The sequence below is a fragment of the Felis catus genome, chromosome B3 (genome assembly GCF_018350175.1).
Source record: "Felis catus isolate Fca126 chromosome B3, F.catus_Fca126_mat1.0, whole genome shotgun sequence".
Classification (NCBI taxonomy): Eukaryota; Metazoa; Chordata; class Mammalia; order Carnivora; family Felidae; genus Felis; species Felis catus.
Window position 1 is genome coordinate 12,329,567 of NC_058373.1, and position 13,701 is coordinate 12,343,267.

The window sequence follows — 13,701 nt, forward strand, 5'->3', positions numbered from 1 at the left end:
TCACGATCTCGCAGTCTGTGAGTTCGAGCCCCGTGTCAGGCTCTGGGCTGATGGCTCAGAGCCTGGAGCCTGTTTCCGATTCTGTGTCTCCCTCTCTCTCTGCCCCTCCCCTGTTCATGCTCTGTCTCTCTCTGTCCCAAAAATAAATAAACGTTGAAAAAAAAAATAAAAAAAATATTATCAATACCTAAAGCATTGAGAGATCACTTAAAAAACATACGCAATGCCTATGCATTAAAAATGATGAAATATTACCAAGAGCAATGAAAGGAAAGCTACATAAAAGCAATGATCATAGATTGAAAAACTTACTATTATCAGGCTATCGATTTTCCAAAATTTGACCCATCTCTATGTCCATTGGAACCTCAAAGTCCCTGCAAGCTTTTTTAAAAATAGAAGTTCAGCAGCAAATTCTCAAATTTACGTGGAAATGCAAAGTACCTCGAACAGACAAAAACAATGTTGAGAAAGAACAAATCGGGAAAAATTGCACAATCTGATTTAAAGACCGACTATAAATTTACAGTAGTCAGGACGGTGTGCTATCGGCATAAGGATAAAGATACAGAACAATAAAACCTAATAGAGAACTTAGAAATAGATCCATTTGGTTAATTAATTTTTTACAAAGATGCCAAGGTGATTTAATGAGGAAAGGACCAATTTTTCAACAACTCTTACTTGAACCATCGGATATCCATATTTATAAAAGTGAACCCTGGCTCTTATCTCACATCGTGCACTAAATTAACTCAAAGTGGAAAACAAATCTAGATCTAAGAGGTAAAGTGACAAAATGTCTAGAAGAAAATATAGCAGAAGATTTTTTATTGTGAGTTTGGAGTAGTCAAAGATTTCATAGTTTGGACATAAAACCATCAAAGAAAACAATGATAAATCACACTTCATCAAAAGTAAAAACTCTGTTCCTAAGTAGACACTGTTAAGAAAATGAAAAGGCAATCAATAAAATGAAGGAAAATACATGTAAAACAGAACCCTGATAAAGTACTTGTAGCCAGAATAAATTAAGAACATTTACAACTCAATAATAAGAAATAACAACCCAAGTAAAAAATGGACAGAAGTTTAAATACACACTTCACCAAGATGTGTAATTGGCAAATAACCACCCGAAAAGATGCTGAACATCATTAGCATTAGGGAAATGCAAAATCAAACCATAATGAAACGGGGGGCCTGGCTGGCTCAGTCAGTAGAGCATGCGATTCTGGACCTCGTGTTTGTAAGTTCGAGCCCTGTGTTGTCTGTAGAGATTACTTAAAAATAAAGTCTTAGAAAAATAGCCATAATGAAATGGGTACCACTACAAATTCATTAAGATGGCTGCAATTAAAATGACTGACCATGGCAAGTGTTGGTAAGCACATGTAGCAACAGGGATTCTCCTATATGACTGGCTGGAATATCAAATGGAACAGAAACGTTGGAGAAACAGTTTACTTCCTCACTGGAAATGGAAGCACGTATTCACGCAAAAATTTGTACTCGAAAGTTTGGAGCAGTTGTGTTCACAATAGCTGAAAATTGCCAACACCCCAAATCTTCGTCAACAAGTGAACGGATAAACATATTGTAGTATAGCAATAAAAGGGAATAAAAAGGAAGGAGGAACCACGGATACGCGACAAAGATGAATTTTAAAAGCATTATGATCAGTAAAAGAATACGGATGCAAAAGAATATGTATTGTATTTGAAATTTTCCCTGTATGTGAATGAAATTCTATCCAAGGAAGAAGGATAGTGATGGAAAGCAGATCAGTGATTTCTAAGCCTCAAGGGCCAGGGAATTCACTGAAAGAGCCACAATGGAACTTCTTGGTGGTGATGGATGTATTCTACAATTCTCACGATTGTGGTCACACAACTGAGTACATTTTCCAAAGCTCACTGAAATACACACCTACCCTTGGTGTATCTTGTGTGTAAATTGTGCCTCACTAATGCTATCATATACATATACAGTTATATGCACATACATCTATGTATGTGTATATACACATATACAGTTAATCATATACACATACAGGATGAACTGAGATATTCCACTATGTCTCCTTCATTTGTATTTCAGAAGGAGAACAGGGAAAACAAATCAGGAGAGCAGCAATATTGGAAATGGTTAACAATTTTCAAGAACTTTGAAAGACATCAACGCACAGACACGAGAAGCCAAATGCATTCTGAGCATAAGAAAACGAACCCACATCTAGAAACGTCTCGGGAAAACTGGATATTACCCAAGACAGGGGGATCTTAAAAAAGCCTGTGAGAATGTACTGAATATCTTAAATGACAGCCAAACTATATAATACTACTGAATAGCAACAATAAAATATGTAAGTTTGGGGGCTATGGGAAAGCAATTGAGAAAGTAGAATTATATACTCAGCAAAAATATCTTTTATAAATGGGGGCAAATGAAAGCCGTGTCACCCAAACATAAACACAAACTTTTTTTTTCCCCCTAATACGCTTTTCCTAAATTAGTCAAGTGTCAAGAACGTCACACAAGCAGATAGAAGACGATGCCAGATGGGAGATTTGAGAGATAGGAGCAAATTAAGGGTATTAAAATCTGTGGCTTAACATAAGCAATCTTTGACTATGTAAGAAAAGAATAATACTCTGTGGGACTCCAAAAGGAGCAAACTAAAACACTAGACAGTCACGGGAGAGGAGGCATTTTGTGAGAAGTTCTTGCATGTGTGAGCCAGGAGGAATAAACAAGACTGTTCATGACAGCACTATGGATGATAACAACAGCTGAAAATAACTCTAACGTCATCAATAACAGGACGGATAAGTATGTATAGTCATACAATGGCATATTTTACAGCATGAATTATAGCTTTGTGCAGCAACCTGGTTGAACTCCAAGAAAATAAAATGGAGTTAAAAAAATCAAAGCAAGCGAGAGAGGAATATATACTGCGTCTTTGACATCATTAAAATTTTAAAACATGCAGAAGGAAACTGGGTGCATGCATGCAAACAATGTGGTAAGATTAGACAGAACGGCAAAAGTCAGCAGAGTGGCTACATTTGGTGAGGACGGAATGAATGGACGGTATCTCAAAAGGACTGAAAGGGATTTCAGAGACCATTTTATTGTTCATTTTCCTAACCTGGAAGGGAGTCCGTGGGTGCTCATTAGTTTAGGACTCTTTGTATCTTATGTGTATTATCTATCTCTATCTATCTCTATCTCTATCTCTATCTCTATCTCTATCTATCTATCTGTTTTGCCAATCAGTTTCTAAGTTAAAAGCACCAGCGAATCTGGACCCTTCCATGTGGTTTCCAACACCCCCAATTACCAGATTGGTGTGCTTTGGTTTAAGATTGATGCAAAGATCATGTGAGTACAGGCCACATCAGTACGGGAGAAGCCACCAGGATGGGGTGGAAGGAAAGAGGGATGCTGGGAAGTTGGTAGGGGGGCGCCTCTCAGATGAAATGCTATTTGGGCATAAAACCCCTGTAAGAATAGGTGGCTAGTTTCCAACCTTGAAAGGAGCTAAAGTAAAATACAAGTCATACAATGGACCATCCTGAAAGCCAAGAACACTGAGCTCAGAACATTCTTGGACCAGAAATGAGTACACGGTCCTGAAAAACCCTCATCTGTCTGCAAGGGTGAGTGAGACTGCAAAAACACGGGTAAGGATCAAACTGTCCCACAAAAGCTGGGAAAGCGATTCTAGCTGTTAACCTTTTCCCTCTGGTTCACCCTCCCCCGCCCCTTTTCCATAGCTTCCCTTGCACATGTTTGCCAGGTATTTTAGCATAATTTCTATTTAAAAATTTCAATACAATTTAATACATAAAAAGGAACATACTGGGGCGCCTGGGTGGCGCAGTCGGTTAAGCGTCCGACTTCAGCCAGGTCACGATCTCGCGGTCCGGGAGTTCGAGCCCCGCGTCGGGCTCTGGGCTGATGGCTCAGAGCCTGGAGCCTGTTTCCGATTCTGTGTCTCCCTCTCTCTCTGCCCCTCCCCCGTTCATGCTCTGTCTCTCGCTGTCCCAAAAATAAATAAACATTGAAAAAAAAATTAAAAAAAAAATGAACATACTAAAATATCATTGACCGCCAGGACCAGAATCGTCCAGTAAGGGGTGGGAATCCCCTCCGCGTACACGCTCTGACATTCCGCTTCACAAGCTTTGTGAAATCCCTTACCTGATCACACTGTTCTTTTCCCTTCCTTATTCACTTTTATAGGTACTAAGAGATTCATTGAGCATGTATATCATTTCTATGGAATAGAGCTTTCTTTTTGGCTTACCAATCTTCATCAAGAGTTGGGCCAGTTGAGGACTTTAGGCAATTTTCCCTAAATAATTTTCTTTTGTCTAGAAAATGATCATTCACGTAAGTTTTATTTTCATTTAATTCTATTCAACATCTACTATAGGGCATATATTCAATTATAGGATTAGAATCCACCAATCCACTCCCTTACAATAAAAAATTCCTTAGTGTCTTAACTTTGTTGATGGAAATCTTTGTTAAATGTGTTGTGTGCTCGCCTTCCTTCTTAAATAGATGGTAACATAACTTACCATTTTCTTGCTAAGGTAAGGTCATCATGATGGACATGAGTCGGGTCTTGTGCTGAAGCACGGTCATTGTAAGGCTTTTGCCCTTTTACAAATATCCCCGTTGCTGTGCATTTCAGCCTGCCGTTACGTGCTTTTTTCCCTGATAGATTAGGCTGTTAGCTAATACATAACAGCTTTCTTGCCTCTGTAGTTTGCTGCATTTTGTGTATTTTGATCAGGAAGCAAGGCAACTTGTTAGAATTACGTGTAAACTAAGAGTAAACAGGCTATGAAGGAAGGCATTCTTTTTCTTAACCAAATTTAATGGCAATTATATTAGATTTTCTCTTGGATCTTTTCCAGATAATATTTTCTCGGCTTCTTCTGAATAACGTATATTGACATCTAAGTAAGGTGAAGTTCGGCATAGGGGTTAAGGGACCTTTGGAGCGAAATTGTTTGGACAAATCCCTTACTCTTTGCTTCACTTTCCTCCCCCCTGAAGTAGGAGTGATTAAATAATATTTACCACTTCAAAGGATCCTTAGGAAGATCAGTGAAGCTAGTGTCTCTCCAGCACTGAGCACATTTTGGGATCTAAAATGCTATGAATTAATCACTCGGAATTCAGAAACAAGGTTGATGACCTTTGTAGGATAGCCTACGAAAGCTTTCCTAGCCCATAAGGCTGCTGAATTGCAGGGCTGGCTGCAGGATAAGATTTTTTTTTTTTTAATTTTTTTTTTTCAACGTTTATTTATTTTCGGGACAGAGAGAGACACAGCATGAATGGGGGAGGGGCAGAGAGAGAGGGAGACACAGAATCGGAAACAGGCTCCAGGCCCTGAGCCATCAGCCCAGAGCCTGACGCGGGGCTCGAACTCACGGACCGCGAGATGGTGACCTGGCTGAAGTCGGACGCCCAACCGACTGCCCCACCCAGGCGCCCCTGCAGGATAAGATTTAACCCGAGGCTCTGCAGCAGTCAGCCCTGGTGAGGATGCTGGTTTCCTCCCTCATCCCACCTGTGCTGGACGCCGAAGGCTGACGTCTGCAAGCTGCTGATGGCCTGTTAGGGAAAGACAGATACTAAAAAAACCCTACAGGATCTGACTGAAAGAATAAAAAGGAAATGCGATCAAAAGCTGGGGGCAGAGAGCACAGAGGGGGATCCAGCTCTTTGTGGGCCACCTGGAGGAGGTGGGAATTACGCGGTTGTTTGGAGACCTGGCAGAAGTTCGATGGGCGGGTGGAACACAATCAGAAACTGTTGGGGACGGAAAACTGATAGCGCTTGGTGCCTGCTGACAGCAGCAGAGAGGGGAGACTGCTAGGCAGTTCCCAGGTTTTCATGAGATTTCGAGTAAATGGGGAGAGAGAAACTACTCCCCCCCGCCCACCGCCGCACCCCAGCCCCCCAGGCAGTGTGTGGATTCTATGAGGCGATGTTTGAGCCCCGCCAACACACAGTAGGATCCCCATAAATGTTAGCTCATTGTCTCCTGGGACGGGTAAGTTCTAAATTTATTATTGGGAAATTAAATGAAGACATCGGGGTTACGGCATGGCTAAGTTTGCAGCTGAACTTTGGTTGGATTACTGCTGCACTGCCTTTGGCTGATGAAGCTGGGCCTTTCTTGCTGAAGTTGTTCTCAGCAGATTTAGCTCTGCTAAGCCTTTTTTTTTTTTTTTTAAGTGGCCTTATGGGGGACTGACAAGTCGATTATCATAAGAGACTGGGTGGAGGGGGGAATGGTAAGAAGGAAACGTTGCATCTGATGGCACAGGGTCATTCGTGTTTTGTGTGAAGGTTGCAAGCAGAGGTTTTGGTTCTGCCCAGAGGAACCCTCTCTCTCCCTGGGGGTGGCTTTGCCTGTCAATTATCAGCAGTAGGGGGCTCTTGGCTACGCCTCTCAGGGGCCCAATTCCTCTGATAGCACTGGGGTCCCCACCCTCGTCACCATTTTGCTGGGGCAGGAAAACGGCTCTGTGTCCGCTGGGCCTCCTGCTTCTGTCCGATTCCAGCACTCGGGACTGCCTTCAGATATCCAGCAGCAGAGAGGTCCCTGTTACCACCTGTCCCTCCTCCCGGCATTTGAACCCCGGAATCCCAGGCACCCAGGGTCCCTCTGTCCCGCTCCCAAGCCTGCCCAGGGCTAACAGGGCCACCTGCCCAACCAGGAGAGATTTCCCAATTCAGACGAGTTGGCTGGTTCCCGTTCGCAGGTGCGAGGCTGGTGGGGGAGGGCGGGGGTGGCGAGCTCCCGGCCCTTTGTCAGTGACACTGCCTCTAAGGAGAGGGGCGGGTGGGGACCAGGAGGGGGAAACTCAATCACAGTTGCAGGAGGAGGGAGGAGGCTTTTAGTCAAAGTGCCCGTCACCGGGGGCAGCTGATAGCATCGCCCGCCCTGGTCTAGTTACACCTCCCTGCCTCCCCAGAGCGCTAATGAGAAGCCCGAAGTGGACACCAGAGAAGGTGGTCCCCGCGAGCGGGCGGCGGTGGGGGGGGGGTGTTGCTGGGACACAGGGCAGGGGAGGAAGGGAGGGGGGCGTAGGATTCCAGAAAAAGCATTTTGTAGTTTTGCCTCAACTCATTCCCTTCCCCAGTGATGGAGATGGCTTCCTTCTCTTCGAAGTGCCTGAGAAAAGGGTCATTTCTTTTCAGGACACGATGTTCTGTTTCTTCCAGGACAGAGAAGGCATGGAGCCTTTCTCAGCTATGCCAATTGTGGCTTGCATTTGGCCCTGCCCTTGCTGGACAGTTGCGGGGCCTTCTCTTCCCTTCGATCAGCCACTGGTTACTGAGGGCATGTGACAGCCACGTTCTGGCCAAACCCTATTGCAAACCCCTCTCCAGCCTGGTGGCAAGGGAGATCGGGACCCTGGGATTGTGGATGAGTCCATTTAATTCTTTGTTCGTTGATGTGGAACTAAAGTCAGATGCCTCTTGCTGTGCAGTGTCATGTTTCCCCCCAAAAGGAGACATTTCTTCCTTCCTTCCTTCCTTCCTTCCTTCCTTCCTTTTTCTTCTTTCTCCTTTCTTCTTTCTTTCTTTCTTTCTTTCTTTCTTTCTTTCTTTCTTTCTTTCCTTTCTTTTCTCTTTTCTTTCTTTTCTCTTTTCTTTTCTTTTCTTTTCTTTTCTTTTCTTTTCTTTTCTTTTCTTTCTTTTCTTTCTTTTTGGAACGGAGTGTTTTCTCTAGGCCTAGCGCTAATTAAATGCTTCCCATGCATTATCTCATGGGTCCTCGAAATAATCCTACCCTATGGGCATAGCTTTTCATCCTCTACTGTGCAGATAAGGAAACTGAGGTCTAGAGAGGTTAAGTCACATGCCCAAGGTAGTGACATAGCTGAGGTGCGAGATAACCTAAGCTTTCTGACTCCCAAGCCTTTTGACCCCAAAGTGTCACTGAGTGAGTATCTGGTATCTGTCGCCACTTGTGACTTGCGACAACCCCCCCCCCCCCCACCTTTTCTTCATCCGCTCATCTTACTGAAGTAGCTACACCATCTGCCAGTGCTGGGGACGGAGATGTGCAAGAGGAAGGCTCTGTGCCTGAGGATGTGGGGTTCTGGTGGGGAGCTGAACCCAGCGCTCCCACCGAAGGGGACCCCAGTGCTGTAGGAACATGGATGAAAGAAGGCTGACTGCCCAGGCCGATGAGTCAGGGTGGCTACAAGGAAGCTTCCAGAGAGGCCCAGCATGGCCAGCGGCCCTGCAGGGGGTTGGAGGGCGGTCATTATGGGGGGACCTGGGGTGGGCTGCACGGAGCCAAATCAGGAAGGGCCCCCCCCTCCTCGGGACTGGGGGAGCGGGGTTGGGCTTTAACGAGTGTTTGCAGCTTACCTCACTCTACGGGCCCTTCTATTTCCAGACCTGGTGTGAGCGCCCTCCCTCCACCCCTACTCTGTTTGCAGGTGTTTTTTTTCTCCCTGGTCTCTACATGGGCTGTGTTCCTCCCAGGCTGGAAGGAAATCCCCTGGGAGTTCCAGGCCTGCGTCGGGGCGCATGCTCTGCTGGGGACAAGAGCCCGGGCCACTGTCAGGCTGACTCCAGCCCCGGGGGCTGCTGAAGCACACAGATGCCTCCGAAGAGCTCTGCATGGGGTCTCCTTGCCACACCGACCCGTGTTTCATTTTCCATGCAGGAAGGGTTTGGTGGTTGGTTTTTTTTTTTTTTCCCCCACCATCCAAAAAAATGCAACATGTTGAGGGAATTTAGTTCAGGCAAGGGAAGAACTTGGAGAGGAAACGTCAAGGCTTTGCCTGAGGATTTGTCCGCATGGTTTCTACCACACAAGCCATCATAATCATGCACGGAAAGCATCTGTAGAGCCTGGGGAGGTCCCTTCTCCATGTGCCCCATTCAGTTGGGGAGGCACCAAGGCCCTGATTAAAAATGAAAATTATGAAACGCCATGGGCAGTTTTGAGTTACTTTGAATGATTTGTGCCAGTCCTTCGCGGGTCTCCCCGATGCTCATGGCTCAACGGACTCCGAGTCAGCTGACCCAGGTTTCTCAGCTACGACGCTATTGGCATGTGGGGCTGGATAAATTTTTGTTGCAGGGGCTGTCTTGTGGATTATAGGATGTTCAGCTGCGTCCCTGGCATCTACACGCCAGACACGAATAGCGGCACCCTGCCGCGACAACCCAAAACATCTCCAGACTTTGCCGCAGTTCCCCGGAGGACAAAGTCACCCCCGTGTGAGAACCACTAGTTTCCTCTTTATTCTACGCTTCGCCATGTTATTTCTCAGTTGCACGGTCTTTGGCGAGTTACCCAAACTCCAAGAGCCCCAGTTTACCCGCTTGGACACTGGCGATCACCGCGTCTGCCCTTCACGGTCACCGCGAGTTAACGCTGGTCGAATGCTGACCGACCCCTTCACTCAATTCCCAGAAAACCCGAGTCTGTCTTCCCCACCTCCAACCCAACGTCCCATGGTGTAGGAACCCCTTCCACCGTGCATCCACAGGCTGGATCTCCTCCGAGGTGTCTCTACAATGAAATGGCCAAAGTGAGCCACCTAAGAAGGGCAAGGGAGTGCGCTCCCTCGATAATTTGCTGGGTGTGCCTGCTCTGTGTGCTTCCACGGCTCGGCGTCTCTTTGGAGGCAGGCACTGCGAGCTGGCCGCTGGCCCCCGTAACGGACAGGGTTTGCTCTGAGTTCGTTTGCCTCCAATCCCCATTCTTCCTTGTCTACTTTCCACACATTCAGGATTAGAAGTTTGTTTGTCTGTTTGTTTGTGTTCTATCTTGGAACCTTGCTCTCTATGTCCTTCGTTCCCTCCCTCTCTGGCTTGCGCAGTGCACAAATGGTTAAGGGCATTCGGCCTGGCTGCCTCCCCAGTCCCTGTAGACTACCTTGGAGGGACTGAATGAAATTGATAGTCCTAACATTACATCGCTCAAATCCCCAAAGAAAGAGTAGCTGGGCGGATAGAAGGAATGACCCCGGAGAAAACAGCTGTCAAGGGCAGCTATTGGTTTATCTTTCACGGAAAGAGAGACATAATGAATTCCAAATTAAGAGCAACTGGAGGGAGAGTGTTTTCTTGGTCGGGCAGGGCTCCTGCCGCACACGCAGGCACTCCAGAAGTTCCGACTGCCGTCTCGCTTGCACGGAGTCCTGGGACCGTCTGTGAGCCTGACCACGTTTGGGGAAGGCTGTTGGCCTGTCTCGCAGACGCATGCCCCCTAAAGGCCTGGGCGTCTGCGTGTTCGTGGCACGAGCACTGCCAGCGCAGGCCCGTCTGTGGAAGGTGGGCCGCACATAAGCAGGGTCCGGACCCAGGCTCTTTTACTGTGACTCTTCTCCCTCCTCCTTGTGTGTGCTTCTGCTTCTCCAGGAACAGGCATCTGCAGGGGCTCTGTAAGGGAGGTCACGAGTTTAAGAAGGGGTCGGACTTTGTTGGCCAACCGACCCTGACTCAGAACTTGGCTCACTTACCTGTTACCTATGTGACCCTCGGCAAGCTACATCATCTCTTGGAGACTCAGTTTCCTAATCTTTAAAATGGGGACAAAACAACGTTAACACCTTTGAGAGTTTTTAGAAGTTTCAGACCCAAGGCATACGGAGCCTAGCTCGCGATGTCGCTCAGACCACTGGTCCAGGGATGGAAGCTGGAATTCTTATTTGCCAGTGAGAAGTAAGGTTCAGTGCCTGGAAGAGACTTGGGTGTTGTCTCCTGGCCAGGGAGTGGCAGAGCAGGGACTCAAGAACTATGCTCTTGGGGAGCCTGGCTGGCTCAGTCGGTTAAGCATCCGATTTTGGCTCAGGTCGTGATGTCACGGTTTGTGGGTTCGAGCCCCGCGTCGGGCTCTCTGCTCTAAGTGTGGAGCCTGCCTCGGATCCTCTGTTCCCTTTTGTCTCTGCCTGTCCCCTGCTTGTGTTCTCTCGCTGTCTCTCCAAAATAAGCATTTAAAAACAAATCCAGGGACGCCTGGGTGGCTCGGTCGGTTGAGCGTCCGACTTCGGCTCCCGTCATGATCTCACAGCTCGTGAGTTCGAGCCCCCGCCTCGGGCTCTGTGCTGACCTTTCGGAGCCTGGAGCCTGCTTCGGCTTCTGTGTCTCCCTCTCTCTCTGCCCCTAACCCACTCGCATTCTGTCTCTGTCTCTCTCAAAAATAAATAGACATTAAAAAAAATTAAAAACAAACCCAAAAAATTTTCTAAAAAATAAAAAAAAAAAAAAGAACTATGCTCTTTCTCTCAGCCTGTGGTGGCCAAACTTTTGGACACAAAAGCACCAAGCAAACTGGCCTATTGTGCTGAGAACAAGGAATTAGATCTTAGGATGGGGTTTCTGCATCCCTACCCGTGACATGTGGGGATCAGCACCGGGTGCCTACTTTAATCCAGATTCTTGGCACCTGGTCAGACAGCAGCTTGTCTGGAGGACGGGAGTGTTTCTTCCATGAGCCTCCAGGAAGCATAGTCGGGTTGGGACCTCACTGGTGAGAACGATAAGATCCCTCACCGAGGCAAATCGGTTCATGTATAAACGGTGCGTGTGGTCGGTGGTAAAGGCTAAAACCACACCATTAATGGTATTGAGTTAACGCCCCACCTTGGGTAGCGAAAGGGCTAAGGAAAGTAAGCTTCAAAACTGCTTGAAAACCACTGTTCTGACTCCAACAACGCTTCCATTGCTTTAAGGTTCTCGGGTCTGAAAAGGCACGGGGGTGGGGAAGGGCAGCGACGGCCAGGTGGCGTGGACCGTAGCAGTGGACGGGGACAGTGGGATCTGTCGGGTGTGGGCTCGAAGTCGGAGGCTGGCCGGAAAGGTCACGGTGTAGCCTGGCAGACAAGAGTGCAAGCTCGGTAGCTGCAGACTCGCTTGGACTGTAGCTTTGACTCTGCTACTTGGCAGACAGGGTGGCTTTGCTCTAGAGCTTGGCCTCTTCGAGGCTCAGTGCTCTTATCTGCAGAATGGGAACGCAGCACCGATCTCTAGACGGCTGAGGGAATTGGGCGACGAGGCGAGGGCCTGGCGGACGCAGGCTCTGGTGTGGGGGGTCACAGCTTCTCGGGGTGAGTCAGATGACTTGAGGCGGCCTCGCCCTTGACTCTCCCACGAGGCAACGTGCACAGCCCCCTTACAGTTGTTGCTTCTGTGGTCCGGTGAATGGGGTAGGTAAAGGGTTCTCTGGGAGCGGGTCTTTCAGATGTAGGAGGACAGGTGTTTCTGATGTCCTGGGGACCGAAGCCTCCGTTTCATCTGGCCTCTGCCCGCATCCACAATGCCCCCCTCTCTCCCTCCCCCCGCTGTCTGGTCTTCATTCTTCTTGGGACATATTAAGCTTGTTCTTGCCCCAGTGTCTTTGCACTGATGAGCCTCTCTCGCTGGGGCAGTCTGTCTTGCTTCTTCTGGGCGGGCAGCTCCGGGGCCAGGCCCTGACTGAGAGGGAGCCCTCCCACGTGGCTGACTGTGAGGGCCGGGGGGACGCCTTCTAGGAGCTGTGTATCCCACAGCTTTCCTTCTGAGACCGCCCCATCAGGGTGCTATGTCAACCCTCCTTCCCCCGGAGCACGTGACCGTCTCATTCCTGCTCTCGTGTGCTGGGTTGCACCTTCCGCCTGTCTCCCTCTTGCAGCCTGGTTCGCACGTTCACCGGGCGTTCTTCTTGCCCCTCTCCCCAGACTCGACCTCACAGATTTGGCTCCAGGTCTGTGTTTCATATTCAGACCTTTCCTAAGGGGAGAAGGAGGGACAGAATCAGCGCTGGCTTGGTCCCCTCCGCCTCGGCTCCAAACCTGGGCCTCTGCATTCTCGTCCCGCTCTCTACCCCCTCATGCAAACCGCCTTGGCACTCACAGGTGTTCCTGCGGTTAGCCCTCCAGGGCTGTGGGGCTTTAGGGAGAGAGCCAGGCTGGCCAATGCCGTGAACTGGAGTTAGTCTGGCCAAGAAGACAGTGATTGTTGTCTGTGTGACAGCCAGAGTCATTTTCTAAGACCTGTGCTTGCTGCCGTGACAGACCCCATTTGCACCAGATTGGAGCTCAAGACCTTAAGTCTGGGTGGCTTGTCCTTCTGTGTCCCAGGAAGTCACGTTACCTCTCTGCCTCGGGGTCGCAGGCTTTCGGTGCGGCCAGCCTGGAGACCACATCTTCGTCCTACAACCTGCTAATGATGAGATTGGCCTCTCCACAGGCAACCCAGCTGATGCTATATATGCTCTAAGAGCTGAGAACTCATGTCGTGGAAAATATCCTTAGTGTTCTGTTCCTCTGAACAACTGCCATGGCTGGGACCAGCGATGTAATTTGTGGGGGCCAGTGCAAAAGAAAATATGGCCCCATGTTAAAAAAGGGTTAACGGTTTCAAGACAGCGATAGCGGAGCCTCAAGCCAACCGCAGAGCCTTCGAGTGCAGCCCCTGAGTGACTGAACGTGTCACTCAGTCGTGGAGTTTGCTACAGTCGTGACCCCTCTAGAGCATTTCAAGGTCACGTGCCTCCTTGTGTTCCCGAACACCGGGAGTCTCTTTGTTTTCAAATGTAAGAGCCTGTCCAAGTTTGGTTACTGGGGAGGCGTGGGTCCCTTTGCCGTGGATGGGTGCTTGACCAATATTCATTCAAAAGCGAACAGGTAAGATTGATGTGTGAAGAACTAAGGTGTG